The sequence below is a fragment of the Meriones unguiculatus genome, chromosome X (assembly GCF_030254825.1).
Source record: "Meriones unguiculatus strain TT.TT164.6M chromosome X, Bangor_MerUng_6.1, whole genome shotgun sequence".
Classification (NCBI taxonomy): Eukaryota; Metazoa; Chordata; class Mammalia; order Rodentia; family Muridae; genus Meriones; species Meriones unguiculatus.
In genome coordinates, this window is record NC_083369.1 from 133092333 (window position 1) to 133108300 (window position 15968).

The 15968-nt window shown below is 39.2% G+C and overlaps 1 long non-coding RNA gene across 1 annotated transcript in view; it reads right to left on the minus strand.

The window, feature by feature from the left end:
- Nucleotides 1-8093: 8093 nt before the first annotated feature.
- The window catches only part of LOC132649830 (uncharacterized), a 29146-nt gene continuing 21271 nt past the window's right edge, over nucleotides 8094-15968 (minus strand). Inside the window, exons 3-6 of the long non-coding RNA XR_009588335.1 lie at nucleotides 14421-14702; nucleotides 13308-13442; nucleotides 9659-9766; nucleotides 8094-9469 (exon numbers count right to left, since the gene is read on the minus strand). This is a non-coding gene — a long non-coding RNA (uncharacterized LOC132649830). The remainder of the gene's footprint in view (nucleotides 9470-9658; nucleotides 9767-13307; nucleotides 13443-14420; nucleotides 14703-15968) is intronic.

The window sequence follows — 15968 nt, forward strand, 5'->3', positions numbered from 1 at the left end:
CTTCTGGCTTTCATAGTTTCTGATGAGAAGTCTGATGTAATTCTGATAGGTCTACCTTTATATGCTACTTGGCCTTTTTCCCTTGCTGCTTTTAATATTTTTTGTTCGTTCTGTACGTTTAGTGATTTGATTATGATGTGACATGACAAGTTTCTTTTCTGGTCTAGTCTATTTGGTGTTCTGTAGGCCTCTTGTATGTTTATGGACCTCTCTTTCTTTAAGTTGGGAAAATTTTCTTCTATGCTTTTCTTGAAAATATTTTCTGGACCTTGGATCCTGGAATCTTTCTATTCCATCTATTCTTATTATTCTTAGATTTTTCTTCTCTTGACATCCTTGATTTCTTGGATGCTTTGTGTTTGGAACTTTTCTGTTTTTAATTTTTCTTTGAGATATGTATCAATTTCTGCAAGTATATCTTCAGCACCTGAGATTCTCTCTTCCAGCTCTTATATTCTGTTTGTGATGCTTACTTTGTGGTTCCTGATCATTTGTCTAAGTTCTCCAGCTCCAGGGTTTTCTCTGTTTGTGTTTTCTTTGTTGATTCTAATTCTGTTTTCATGTCTTACACAATTTCCTTCATCTGTTTGAATATGCATTCCTGTCTTTCCATGATGACCTCTATTTTTCTGTTCATTTCCTCTCTATATGCCACTAATTGTACTTCTAACCATGTCTCTATTTTTCGGTTGTAGTTGCCTGTATTTCTTTGAGAGATTTTTTCATTTCCTCTTTATGTGCCTCTAATAACTGGATAAGCATAGCTTTAAAATCATTTTCCTGTGTTTCCAATGAATTAAAATATCCATTGATTTGGAGGGTCTTTGGTAAAGGCATGATATCCTGATTTTTGTTGTATATGTTCTTCTGCTGATCTCTAGCCATCCGCTTATTCATAATCTCCGCTGTTTGTTCCTGGAGTCTGTACTTCAGACAGGGTCTTTCTCTGGTGTCTGGAGTATTTTTTAGGGCAATTGAGAGTTTGAGAGCGTTTGTTGCTGTTTCAACTGTAGCTAAGGGAGGAAGGTAGAAGTGCAGGTGCACAGGTGCGGGCAAGCAAGTCTGGGCATGTGTGTGGAAGTGTGCCTTGAAGGACAGGGTGCTAGAGAGTGTAGGTGCCTGTAATGTAGGGATTCAGTGCAGGAGGGTGTGTGGGCACTGAAGCTGTCCCTGTTCGCAGGTACAATGTGCATGTGCAGGTTCCCTAATTACCTCAGTGGCCTTCAGGCCTGTCATACTGTCCTCCTGGTATTCAGATCTGTCTGGGCTTTATTAATTGTTTGCCTGGACTCCATTGGTAGACCCACAGAATAGGAGCATCAATATTGAGAAGGCTGTTCCAAGAATGCCTATGTTGACCACAGTGGGGCTGTCGGTGGGAAGGATCCGAAGTCTATCTGCTAGCGTAGAGGGATGCTGGATCTGGGGCCATGCAAGCACTCACTTGAAGGCACACTCACTCATTAGTAGGCCTAATCAGAAAGCACAGAGATTCCCCCTCTTCTCTACTCTCAGATTTGGGTCTGCAGGGGCAAATGAGAGTGCAGCAAATCCACCACATCAGTGGTGTCCACTCTTTGGCCCCTGGGAAGGGATACCTGTACTTGAGGTAGCTGCCTCTGCAGTCTCAGTCACAGAGCATTGAGATTCCTCCCTGTGCTAGCTGCTCAGTGGGCTAGCTGTAGCTGCAGAACTGGGTGGCTGGTACAGATGCCTGCTGGGAGGCCCTAGGGAGCCCATACAGCTCCCTGTTGACCTGGGTGGCCAGGCCGACATAGGTGACCCATACAGCTGGTTGCCCACTGCTGAGGAACTGGGAGGCCTGCCTCTGCTATCTCAGTTACCAAGCAGGGAGTTCTGTGCTAGGAGCAAGGGAGACTGTTGACCACCTCTGCTGAGGAGAGAGGCCTGTCAAGGGGAAGTGTAGGGGGATTGAACATTTGCCACTCTCAGTCCCTGGAGAAGTCTGCAGGTGACCTGGATCCAAATGGTCTCAATTCACAGGTTGTCCCTTCTCATCCAGGAAACTTCAATTTCAGTGTTCTGGCTTCAGCTGCCCCTCCATTCACCAATTTCAGAGTTTCAGTTCCTCTTCCCCTCAGATATGGTGAGTGCTGGTCCGCTCCATCTTGGATCTTCTCTCTCTGATTTTTTTTCTTGTTCCATCCATTTGCCTGCAAATTTCATGATGTCATTGTTGTTAACAGCTGAGTAATATACTCCTTTGCATAAATATAACACATTTTCTTCTTTTCATTTTTTGGTTGAGGGACATCTAGGTTGTTTCCATTTTTGGCTATTACAAATAAAGCAGCTATAAACATAGTTGTGCAAGTGTCCTTGTGCTATGGTAGATCATCTGTTGGTTATATGCCCAGAAATTGTATAACTTGATCTTGGAGTAGGTCAGCTCCTAATTTTCTGAGAAACTGCCATATTGATTTCCAAAGTGGCTGTACAAGTTTGTACTCCTACCAGCAATAAAGAATTTCCCTTTCTCCACATCCTCGCCAGCATGTGCTATCACTTGTGTTTTTGATCTTAGCCACTCTGAAAGTTGAACAATGGAATCAGAAGAATACTTTTGATTTGCATTTCCCTGATGGCGAAGGATTTTGAATATTTCTTTAGGTGTTTCTTGGCTATTTGATATTCTTAGGTGGAGAATTCTCTGTGTGTATTTGTCTCCCATTTTTAATTGGATTATTTGGTTCTTTGATGTCTACTTTCTTGAGTTGTTTACATTTTGGAAATTAGCCCTCTGTCAAATGTGGGATTGGAAAAGATCCTTTCCCATTTTGTAGGCCACCATTTTGCCTATGACAGTGTTCTTTGCTTTGCAGAAGTTTTTAAGTTTCATGAAGTCGTATTTATTAATTGTTGATCTTAGTGCCTGAGCTATTGGTGTTCTGTTCAGGAAGCTGTCTCCTATACCAATGAGTTCAAGACTGTTTCCCACTTTCTCTTTTATCAGGTTAAATGTATATGGCTTTATTTTTATATCTTTGATCTACTTGGACTTGAGTTTTTTCCAAATAGATATAGATCTGTTTGCATTCTTCTACAGTTTGACATCCAGTTAAACTAGTACCAGTTGTTTAATATGCTTTCATTTTTCCATTGTATTATATTGTTTTTGTTTTTGTTTTTGTTTTGTCAAAAATCAAGTGTCTGTGGATGTATGTGTTGATTTCTTGGTCTTCAATTTGATTACATTTGACCAGTCTGTTCCTATGCCAGGACCATGTGAATTTATTACTGTTGCTCTATAGTAGAGCATGAGATCAGGAATAGAGATACCTCCAGAAGATATTTTATTGTACAGGGTTGTTTTTCTATTCTGGGTTTTTTGTTTTTCCACATGTAGTTGAGAATTGCTCTTTCAAGGTCTGTAAAGAATTGTATTGGAATTTTGATGGGAATTTCATTGAATCTGTAGATTAGATTGTTTTTGTAAGATGACCATTTTTACTATATTAATCCCACCTATCCATGAGCATGGTAAATGTTTCCATTTTCTGACATCTTTTCCAATTTCTTCAAAGACTTGAAGCTCTTGTCATACAGGACTTTCACTTGTTAGGTTATTGTCATACGAAGATATTTTATATTATTTGTGACTATTGTGAAAGATGTTATTTCCCTGATTTCTTTCTCAGTCTATTTGTCATTTGTATGTAGGAGGGCTACTTTTTTTTTTTTTAGTTAATCTTATATCCAGCCACTTGGGTGAAGGTGTTTATCAACTGTAGGAGTTCCCTGTTAGAATCATTGGGGGACACTTATGCATAGTATCATATCATCTGCAAGTAATGATAGTTTGACTTTTTTCCAAATTGTATCTCCTTGATCTCCTTTAGTTGTCTTATTGCTCTAGCTAGAACTTCAAGTACTATATTGAATAGTTATGGAGACAGTTGACAGCCTTGTCTTATTCTGATTTTAGTGAAATTGCTTTGAATTTCTGTCCATTTAATTTGATGTTGTCTATCAGCTTGCTGCATAGTGCCTTTATTATGGTTAGGTGTGTTCCTTGTATCCCTGACCTTTCCAAGACTTTTATTATGATGGATGTTTGATCTTGTCAAAGGTTTTTGGCATCTAATGAGATGGTTGTGTGATTATTTTTCAGTTTATTTACATGCTCAATTACACTGACAGATTTTCATTTGTTGAAACATCTCTGCATCTTTAGAATGAAGCTTACTTGATCATGGTGGATGATGTCTTTGATGTGTTCTTGGATTCAGTTTCCAAGTATTTTATTGAGTAATTTTGCATCAATGTTCATACTGGACATTTGTAATTCTCTTTCTTTGTTGAGTCTTTGTGTGGTTTGAGTATCAGTGTGACTGGGGCAATGCTCCTTCTGTTTCTATTTTTAGGCATAATTTGGGGAATATTGATACTAGCTCTTCTTTGAAATTCTGGGAGGATTCTGTACTAAACCCATCTGGTCCTGGGCTTTTTGTTGTTGTTGTTGTTGGGAGACTCTTAATGACTGCTTCTATTTCTTTAGGAGTTATAGGTATATTTAAATTATCTATCTGCTCTTGATTTAACTTTGGTAAAATGGTAAGTGGTATCTACCAAGATATTTGTCCATTCTCTTTAGATATTCTGATTTTGTGGAGTATAGGCTTTTGAAATAAGACCTAATGATTCTTTGGATTTCCTCAGTGTCTGTTGTTATGTCCCAATTTTCATTTCTGATTTTGTTAATTTAGATATTATGTTTCTGACTTTTAGTTAGTTTGGCTAAAGTTTTATCTATCTTGTTGATTTTCTCAAATAACCAGATCTTGGGTTTGTTGATTCTTTGTATTGTTCTCTTTGACCCTGTTCATTAATTTCAGGCCCAAGTTTGATTATTTCCTGTCTACTGCTCTCAGGTGTGTTTGCTTCTTTTTGTTTTAGATCTTTCAGGTGTGCTGTTAACTTGCTGGTATGAAATCTCTCCACTTTCTTTATAAAGGGACTTATTGCTATAAGCTTTTCTCTTAGCACTGCTTTCATTGTGTCCCATAAGTTTGGGTATGCTGTGCCTTCATTTTCATTGAATTCTAGAAAGTCTTTAATTTTTTCCTTATTTCTTCCCTGAACCAGTGGTCATTGAGTAAAGAGTTGTTTAGTTTCCATGAGTTTTTAGGCTTTCTATTGTTTTTGTTGTTGAAATCCATGGTGGTCTAATAAGATACAAGGTGTTATTTTAATATTATTGTATCTGTTGAGGTTTGCTTTGTGACTGACTGTGTAATGAATTTTGAAGAAGATTCTGTGAGGTGCCAAGAAGATATATTCTTTATGTTTGGATGGAATATTCTGTAGATATCTGTTAGATACATATGAATCATAATATCTGTTACTTCCATAATTTCTCTGTTTAGTTGCTGTCTGGATGACATGTTCAGTGGTGAGAGTGGGTGTCGACGTCTTCTAATATTAATGTGCTGGGTTTGATTGTGATTTAAGAATTAATAATATTGCTTTTGCAAGTATGGGTGCTCTTGCATTTGGGGCATATATATACAGAATGGAAATATCATCTTGGTGTATTTTCCTTTGATGAGTATGAAGTGTCTTTCCCACCTCTTTTGATTAATTTTTGTTAGAAGTCTGCATTGTTAGATATTAGAATCACTATGCCAGCTTGCTTCTTGGGTCCCTTTGCTTAGAAAATCTTTTTCTAAATTTTTCCTCTGAAATAGTGTTTCTTTTATGCAGCAGAATGATGGATCCTGTCAGAATGATGGGTTCATCCTTTTAGTCTGTGTCTTTTTATTGGGGAATTGATTCCGTTGATATTGAGAGATATTAATAAGCAGTGATTGTTAATTCCTGTTATTTTGGTGGTAGAGGTAGTGTGTATGTGTTCCTTCTTTGAGTTTGCTGGTGTGAGCTTATTTATTTTCTGTGTTTTCATAGGTGTTTTAACATCTTTAAGTGGGAGTCTTCCTTCTAGAACCTTTTGTAGGTTGGGTTTGTGGATAAATATTGTTTATATTTGACTTCATCATCAGCTATCTTGTTTTCTCCATATATGGTGATTGAAAGTTTTGCTGGGTATAGTAGACTGGCCTGGCATCCATGGCTGTCAGAGTGTGTGCACATCTGTCCAGGCCCTTCTAGCTTTTAGAGTCCCCTCTTGAGAGGTCAGTCTATTAATAATAGGTTTGCATTTACACATTACTTGAACCTTTCCCCTTTTGGCTCTTGCTATTCTTTTTTTTTTCCTGTATGTTTAGTGTTTTGCTTTTTATGTGGCAGGGTGGGGTGACTTTCTTTTCTGGTCCTATCTATTTGGTGTTATGTAAGCTTCTTATATCTTTATAGGCATCTCATTTATATTAGGAAATTTTTCTTCTATAATTTTGTTGAAAACACTTCTTGGGCCTTTGAGTGGGGAACCTTCTTTTATTCCTATTATTCTTAGGTTTGGACATTTCATAGAGTCCCAGATGACCTGGGATGTTTTGTTTCAGGAACTTTTTGGATTTAGCATGTTCTTTGACCACTGCATCAATTTCTTCTATTGTATCTTCCATGCCTGAGACTCTCTCTTGCATCCCTTGTATTCTGTTGGTGATGCTTATATCTGTACTTCTCATTCCCTTACCTAGACTTTCCATCTACAGGATTCCTTTAGTTTATGTTTTCTTTATTGCTTCTATTTCCATTTTCAGATCTTGAACAGTTTCATTCATTTCTATCACCTGTTTGTTTGTGTTTTCCTGGATTTCTTTAAGGGATTTGCTCTTTATTTCCTTTTTAAGGGCTTCTATCATATTTATAAGGTTGGATTTAAAGTAATTTTTCTTGTGTTTTAGCTGTTAGAATATCCAATACTTTCTGTAGTAGGATAGCTGGGATCTGGTGGTGTCATATTGTCTTGGCTCTTATTGATGTGTTCTTATGCTAGCCTCTAGTCATCTGGGTTTGTGGTTATTATAGATTTAGTTGATGATTTCCGAGTTTATCTTTTTTGAATGGATGGTTTGGGGGTTTTCCTACTTGATTTCTGCTTCCTTTCTGGTCTTCTGGCCTGAGGGGCCTGTGATTCTGGCGAGCAGTCCAATAGGGTATCTTTGCTGAGGTTTTGTTGGCCTGTACTACCTCTAGAGTTGTATGTTGTTTCTGGGGTTCTGGGATTCTTGGAACCAGTGTGGCCTCTGGGATTCTGAATACAGGCATGACCTCTGGGGTTTGGTTAACTGGTGTTCCTGAGGTTCCAAGTACTGGCATGGCCTCAAGTAGAGTGGGATTCTTCTGTCAGAATTCTGGGCTAGGATATGGATCCCAAGAGAGGGTGTGCAGTTGGGGAATCCTGGGCAGCGGTTTAAGGGGGTGTTAGCTTAGTGGGCAGTGAGCAATGTCTTACCTGGAGTTCCTAGTACAGGCATGGCCTCAGGTAGAGGGGAAGTCTTCTGTTGGGGTTGTGCATTGGATTTGGAACCTAGGGGAAATGGTGCTGTTGGGAACTGGGGTTCCTAGTACCAGTATGGCCTCTGGTACAGCAGGAACCTTCTGATGAGATTTCTTTCTTTTTTTTTTTTTTTACATGTATACTGGAGCAAATTTATTTCCTAGAGGGTTTGATGTCAGATGGCTTGTGATCAATGTTATTTTACTTTTTTTTTTTTTTCAATGCAGTTTATTCAGGAACATTGAACAATCCTCGGACCCCGGGGAAAGCCAGCCCACATCTTAAATAGCCTCTGGGTAGCCAACCCAGGCGTGCCACGGGGGCAATGCAGATAGGTCCACATACATGGAAGCAAGCCAGATCCTCGGCCTTAGCCAAATGTGGAGTTGTTCGTGACAGAGAGCACTCACCATCGGGAAGGTGGAAGGTGGAAACCAGCTCCATCTTTAAGGCATAGCATTCCGCAGCTCTCTACAGTTCCCCCTTTTTGTTTTAGACGCATCAGGCAAGAGTAGAGGTCTGATCTCTGATATTAGAAATAAATTGGGACTTTGTACAGATGTTCATTTAGGAGATTTCTTTAAAAAAAAAATCTTCTGGAAAAACCAAAAGGGAAGCAGCTTTCATATTAAGATAATTACTAACAGAATAATTGTATCTTATATCAGTCTCAGAAGAACAAAAGCATGTGTTTATTGGTATTTTATTAATTCTTATGAACAAAAGAAGTTTGACTCTTCTCGCTACATTTATTAACCTTATCCTTTTTTTTAGTCAGTCTATAGCATCCTTTGCCCCATATCAACAGGAAGCATCTCATGAAATTTATGTTAAAACAATAGAGATTATGCAAATAAAAAACATAAGGCCTGAGAAGATAGTTTACTTGGTAAAATGCTTCCCGAATAATGACTAGTTAAAAAAAAAAAAAGCCAGGTGTGATTGAAAGTACTTACAATCCCAGGACTGGCTAAGTAGGAAGAGGGTTTGATGGCCAGCCATTCTATCACAATAAGGGGAGCCCTAGGTCTCAGTGAGAAACCCTATCTCAAAATATCAAAGTTGTGTTCACATACACTCACATACATGTACATGTGCAACTACATACACACTGTGGGGGAGAGGAATCCCTTTGAATATAAAGAAGAAAACCCTTCAAAGCATCATCCTTCCTTACATACAGTTTAGATTACCTTGACAAACACAACTTTAGTTAACTTTGCAGGGTGAGATATTTTAATATATGCATTCATTAAGGAACTCATCAGAACAGTATGTTGTAACATTATTTAATATGGATAAAAAATAGAAATCATAACAAGTTGGCCAAAGACACTTTTGTCACATTGAACCTATTTTGTGACTGTGATAAGTTTGTAGGAATAAGTGAGTCATGAGGTTAAATATCTAAAACACAAGAACACTCTACCAAATTGACACCCCCACAAAAGAGTGATTGGAACAGTTAGATATTATTCAACTTATCTTGGTCAGTCTAAGCTGGTATAACAAATTACCACAGACCGGCTGTCTTACAGATAATTGAAATTGATTTCCATCCATTTTTCAGATTTTAAATGTGAGATAAGGACTCCAGCATGATTGGTTTTTGGTTAGCATCCCCCTCTGTGTTGCTGGCTGTTTCTTCACAGGGAGAAAATACAGTGAGAGAGCTCTCTAAGGGTGTTTTACATAGTAGTATCAATCTCATTCCCAAGGGCTTCCCAACCCACTTACTTTCCAAAGTCTTCACTTGCTAGTGACCATACCAGTGAGCTGAGCTTTCAACAGGTGAAGTTAAGGTGGCACAGCAGTCAGTCTATAACATTTCTATTGTCACAACATTAACTTTGTGTCTGATAAAAAGGCTCTTCTTATAGTCCCTAATAGTTTTGATAAAAAAAAAAATTGAGTAAACACCATTCCAGTAGTGTTATAATTATAGCTTGAGTGGGAAATGTCCCCCGCAGACACATGTTGTTGAACAGTTGGTCCTCAGCTGGTGGTGCTCTTTTGGGAGGTGGCGGAACCTTCTGGACATGAGCTCTAGATAATAAACATAAGGGTAGACCTTATGGTTTCGAATCTGACCCAGCTCTCGGCTTCCTGACTGCTAGCATGGTATCACTAGTTCCCTCATGCTCCAGCTGCCATATCACTCCCACTGCCATACCTTCTCCCACCAAGATAGATTGACATTGCCACAAACCATAAGCCAACATAAATCTTTCTTACCTTTAATTACTTCTTTTGGGGTTTTTCCTCACAGAGATGAGAAATGTAGCCAACACAATGAGTCAAGAAGGGAGGATCTCTATGAAGCATATGCTCCTTGGAAACAGTCTGTTGACAGAATCAATAGAAAGTTACAAGTTACAAGCTTGTTAATGAAAGTTACAAGCAGTTTTACTTTCTCCTTAGCAAATGTACTTATATTGTGAAGAAAATGAACACAGCACTTAATGAAAATGTTTCTGAAACTCATTGATTCCTCTTTCAAGTTTCTGCTATGAGAAACTCAGACTTAACATTTGTTGGTGAAAAGGTTGTCATTACTCTGACAATGAATTATAAATATTTACATAACCCATCTTTTGCTTCCTGTATAATAACAAAGTATAAAGGTTCAGATTTTAGAACCCAGACGTTTGTTTCTCTGTACCAATATATTAGTTACTTTTCTTATTGCTGTGATAAAGTACTTGACAAAACCACTTGAAGGAAGAATTCATTATGCTTTACAGTTTGAAGGTACAGTCCATTGTGGCTAGGAAGGCATGGTAACAGGAGCTTGAAGCAGGTTGTAATATTGTGTCTGCAGTCAGGAAGAAGAAGGAAATAAACACTGATATCCATCATATTCTCTTTTTTTATTCAGTCCAGAATGCCAGTCCAGAGTATGCTGTCATACAGTTAAGATAGGCCTTCCCATCTCAATTAACCTAGTCTAGATAATCCCTAGTAGGCAAACCCAGAAGCTAAAGTAACACAGAAACTCTCTTATAGTCATGCCTGAAGTCTGACTCCTAGGCAATCGTAGGTTCTGTCAAGTAGATAATCACCATTAACCATCACATCCACCAGTGTTTGACCCGCTAAGGACAGCTGAAGTAAATATCCAGTCTCTATTCTGCATGAACATCCAAGTTTCCATGTTCCTTGTTCTTTCTATACTGCTTCTCCTAGGTAAACAGCATCATCAGCATGACCCATGGTAACTTGGCACACATTATAGTAAAGGGTCAAAGACATCAAGAAAAACTACATAGCTAAAGTCATAATGTCAAGATTCACCAGTAGCACACTGTATTTGTTCACCTTCCATTGATGAAGATATAATTGATTTCACTTAACTACTATGTCTGTTAGAAAATATACCAAGTTATCTCCATGAATGGTTTGAGTATCAGTCTAAGAAAAGACCCCTGGGCCCAGATTTTTGGGTTCTGCTGCTCTCCTTGAGGAGTTCCTGTCACCTCCATGTACCAAGAACCCCTGCACAGATGTAGCCCATGGCAGCTCAGTTTCCAAGTGGGTTCCCTAGTAAGGGGAGCAGGGGCTGTCTCTGACATGAACTCAGTGGCTTGCTCTTTGACCACCTCTCCCTGAGGGAATGCCAGCCTTAACAGGCCACAGAGGAGGACAATGCAGCTAGTCCTGATGACACAAGGTAAGCTACGGTCAGATGGGAGGGGAGGAGAACTTCCCCTATCAGTGGACTTGGAGAGGGGCATGGGAGAAGAGGAATGGAGGGAGGGAATGAGAGAGTATGAGGGAGGGGGCTACAGCTGGGATTCAAGGTGAATAAATTGTAATAAATAAAAATAAATTTAAAAATATACCAAGTAAAGTCACAATGGTGGAAGAAAAGGAACACTGATTTAGTATACTGCCTGGAGTTTCTATCACAACTTCTGGTTTTCAGTGTGTATCCAAGTCTTTTTATCTCTTCTTCAACCATAAAAGAAAAAACAACAACAAAAAAAAAAAAAAAAAAAAAAAAAAAAAAACGAAAAACCGAGAACACTGCTCCTTACGTTTTGCTTTGGTCTTGCATTATGTGTATTTTTTTTAAAGTTTAAAATTTTTTTTAAATTATTTATTTTTATTTTATGTGTATGAGTGCTTTGCTAGAATGTGTTGTATGTACACCTTGTGGTTGCTGAGAATTAATCCTGAGACCTGTGCAAGAGCAACACATGCTTGGAACCACTGAGCCGTCTCTCTAGCCCTTCAATATGTATACTTTTCAAAAAGTATATAGCATTTCCTTAAAGAAATATACTGTAAGGAATTTTCTCAATATTTTACTGCTGAACATTTGGATTGCTTACAGTTTTGCCCCCTGTAAAGAATCACAAAATACTTATGACTTTATGTTTATATGCACATACTGATAGAGTAAAATATGTTTAGAACAATGAAACTTAAAGAATCATCTGAAGAAAGGCAACTGAATATTCCTGGTTTGTGATGAGGTAAATACAGAAATTGTGAGTTTATGTCAAATTGGTGTGGTGATGACATCCATAATCAGTTATTTGTAGGTTGGAAACTTTTTCTAGATCTTATTTTTAACCACAGATATGTGTCTTAGTTAATTTCCTGTTGTTATAACTGAAAACATGAAACTTGATAGTTTCTAAAGAAGAAAGATTCATATGGGCTTGTTGACACAGAAAAAAAATGCAACTTTTACCTCAAAGCAAATAAATAACTACTCTTGAGCCAAATATAAGTAACCAGGAAAACAGGCTCCATTTGCCCTGAAAGCTGTGTTCAGTTATAGAAATAGTTAGTTACATTAGATTTTACTAGTTTCCAGGCAAAGAGAGTCATACATGAAGGAGTTTAGCAAATATATTGTTGGGTAGCACAGGAAGGTGGGTTGCAGCAAAGCAGGGAAATCTCTGTTACAAGTTTCAGATGGTATCCAGCACTATTCTAGGCTTTTGGATTGGTGGTCTGCTAAGAATACACTTTAGCCTGGAGTAGTGGTACACACCTGTAATCTCAACACTTAGGAGGCAGAGGCAGGGGATCCTTGTGACTTCAAGGTCAGCCTGGTCTACAAAGTGAGTCCAGGACAGCCAAGGCTACACAGAGAAACCCTATCTCGAAAAAACTAAAAATAAAATACATTTTAAAGATTTTAATAATCATAAAGAGGTCGAACACAGGGATGGGAAATGAGAAGTCTTCAAAGGTACTAAAGTACTCCAAGATGATTTGGCTCTGATTTGAACACTTTAAAACTCCATACATAATCTGGAAGTATTGTCACTTGGTCTTACAGACTTTCTTTTCTTTCTTTCTTTCTTTCTTTCTTTCTTTCTTTCTTTCTTTCTTTCTTTCTTTCTTTTCTTTTCTTGCTCCCCACCAAGACAGGGTTTTTCTGTGTAGTCCTGGCTGTCCTGGGCTCTTTTTGTAGATCAGGCTGACCTTGAATTCACAGAGATCTTCCTGACCAAGTGCAAGGATTACAGGCATGTGCCGCTGTGTCTGACTGGTTTTACAGACTCCTTAACACACTGATGTGGCTTTTCTCTTTTCTGGGAACTTCAGCTTAAAGCTTTATGGTTCTGGAGCCTGGGAAGTCCTAGAGCAGGTAGCAAGGGCTTCATGCTGCCTCAGGTCATGGTGGAAAGTTAAAGGGAAAACACTAACAAGGACAAGAGACAAAACACAAGCAGCAGCCTTGCTTCAGAACAACCCACTCAAATGAGAATACCATGAAATCCACTTCTCCACATAAGTGCTCTTCTCACACATCTTATATATTTGCCACAAGGCCTCACCTCCCAACATCACTATACTGAGGAAGGAGGATCCAAACATATAAACTTCTGAGAGGCATGCTCAAGCCACAACACTCTGTACTCACTTGGTCTTAGAAATTCATGCCTTTCTCCTCACACAAAATGTGTTCATCCAGATGAATAGTCCCAGTCTTAAATGATTCCAGCATTGGCTCAAAAGTCCCAACTCTCTTCTGAGACTTAATGCAGTTTCCTATGAGCTGTGAACATACAAAATGAAAACCAGCGATCCACTTCTGATAAGCAATAGTGGGCTAGAGACAGAGCAGACACCACCCACCCCAATTCCTAAAAGAAAAAAACAACCAAGAGGAAGGAGTAACTGACCCCAAGTGAGTCCAAGCCCAGAAAGGTCAACATCATCTCTTAAAACTGAAAGATAAATTTTCATTCCAGGTACCACTTCCTGGATAAATTGGAGCAAAGGAGTACATTCCTCCAGCTACAGACAATCCTGTCTTTGTGGTTTCGTGAAGGCTCAGTTCATACAGTTGCTGTCTTCAGTCTACACAGTGGTATCTGTAGCTTCTCCAGTATCCTACTGCTTCACTAGGCAATTTTCTATAGGGGACACCCTGTGGTAGCTCCAGCCCTGCATCAGGTTTCTGCCTGGTCTCACAAGCAGTTCACAAGACCTTTGTAACCTGAGAAGGGGTTACCACTCTTAATTGGTTCATGTATCCTGCATACCTGGAGAATGAGCACCACGTGGGCATTGACACGGCTTATTGCTGTGCACTCTTGAGTGATGGCCAAATTGCAAGTGAACACAACTGAACCACAGCTCAAAACCTGGGAGCAGAAACCAAGGTGGCCCTGGGCAATGAGCCTATTCTGCCCTTTAAGGTTTTAATGTTGCTGAGATGGGAGGGGCGACCTTAAGGTCTTCTGAAATGCCTTTATTCTGATGCATACCACATGGCTCTTCTATTCATGTTGATCGCTGTACTATCCGGTTGCTTGCCAGTGCTCTAACAGAACATTTCAGGGTTTTTATAAATGGACAGGCTGCAAATTTCCTATTTTTATACTCTGCTTATCTTTTGATTCTAATTTTAATTACATATTGATCCATTCCTTTACACACTCAGCTTACTCTAAGTGGTTGTATTAGTTCCTTTTCTCTTTGCTGTAACTAAACACCTAATAAGGAAGAGCTTAGATGAGGAAGGGTTTACCTGGGCTTACGGTTTGACTCGTCAAGTCTGGGGAGGAAGACATGACATGGAAGCAGAAGCTTGAAGCAGCAGGCCACCTTGCAGGTTCGGTGAGAGGCAGAGTGATGTGAAAAGTGGTGTGGTGTGCAGCTCTGTTCTTCCTTTTCCTTCAGTCCAGGATGCCAGCGCAGGAAATGATGGCCCTCAGACTTGGGTGGGCCTTCCCTCCTCAGTGAATCCCGTCAAGAAACTCTCTCATAGACAGACATGTCTGGAAGTTTGTCTCCTCGGTGATTCTAGGGCCTGTTAAGTTGACCATCAACACTATCTGTCACAGTAGTTAAAAGCACAGTGCAGCTGCATCAGCCTTCTCTTGCTTGTAGTTTTCTTCCCTCAGATATCCTAGTTAGTTCTTCTTTCTTTTTATCATTTATTTATTTATTGAGTTTGAGATGCAACAGACCAAGGAACTCAAGATAGTGCTGTTCAAGAGCCCTTTACTGGACATCTCTCAAGCTTTTGTTCCAAGATAGCTCAGGGTTCAAAGCAGAAACAGAAAAACAAGGCTAAACATACAAGGTATTTCTCGTCTCTGTCACCAGATGCGCTGAAGAATACAGAAGGTCCAAATAGGCAAATGGGGGCTGTTTGCATAAAATGCCCTTGAGCAAGATTAGCTGAATTGCTGAGGAGGGAGAGGAAACATCTTGTCTTTGGCATTCCTTGGGCAGGCCAAGGCATTACTCCCAGGTGAGTACACAAGGCTCTATGAGAACCAGGTTTGGCCAGCAGGATAGTGTAGGAAATTCTATTATATGCAGGCTACAATAACCACTTGACTAACCTCTAGGATAATTCAGAAATTACTGAATCCTCTTGATTTAGAAGCCCTCATCATAATTACTAGTAATGCTGTGTTTATGGCATTCTAGGATTTGCTTAATCTTTTCCTCTGAATTCCACACCTGTCCATATGACCTACTTCCAAAGCCATGCCCATATCTACAGGTATGTTTATAGCAATGTCTGATTCTTGGCACCTGTTGTTTGTCTCAGTGTGATTTCTGTTACTACAGCAGAAGACCTGGAACTAGGGAATTTAAAATAATAAAAAGGAGCTATTTAGCTTCTATATAGTTTCAGAGACTGGGAGGTCCAAGATCAGGGGCCAGAATAGTTAGGGTTTCATGTTACCTTAACTCATAATAGACACAGCACAAGGGCAAACAGGAGTGTGTACAAGATACAAGCATAACCAATCCAATACTACAAGAATGAGAGGTCACTTGCATGAGAACATTCCAGAAGACCTCATCTCTATGACCTAAATTCTCTCTACTGGGAGTCACCTCCCAATGCTCCCTTGTTTACAAATCAAGGTTCCAAGACATACATTTAGGATTCTCTGAGAACTCCTAGTTTAGCAATATGTTCAGGTCTTCACTGCCAGTATCCTTGAGTTTAGAGCCATAATATTATCCACTATTTCAGTGACTACCAAGGAAAGTCACAAAGCACTTTCTTCATCTCTGGCCTTGGGATAAAGGATGATGGGATTGGAAAACACTC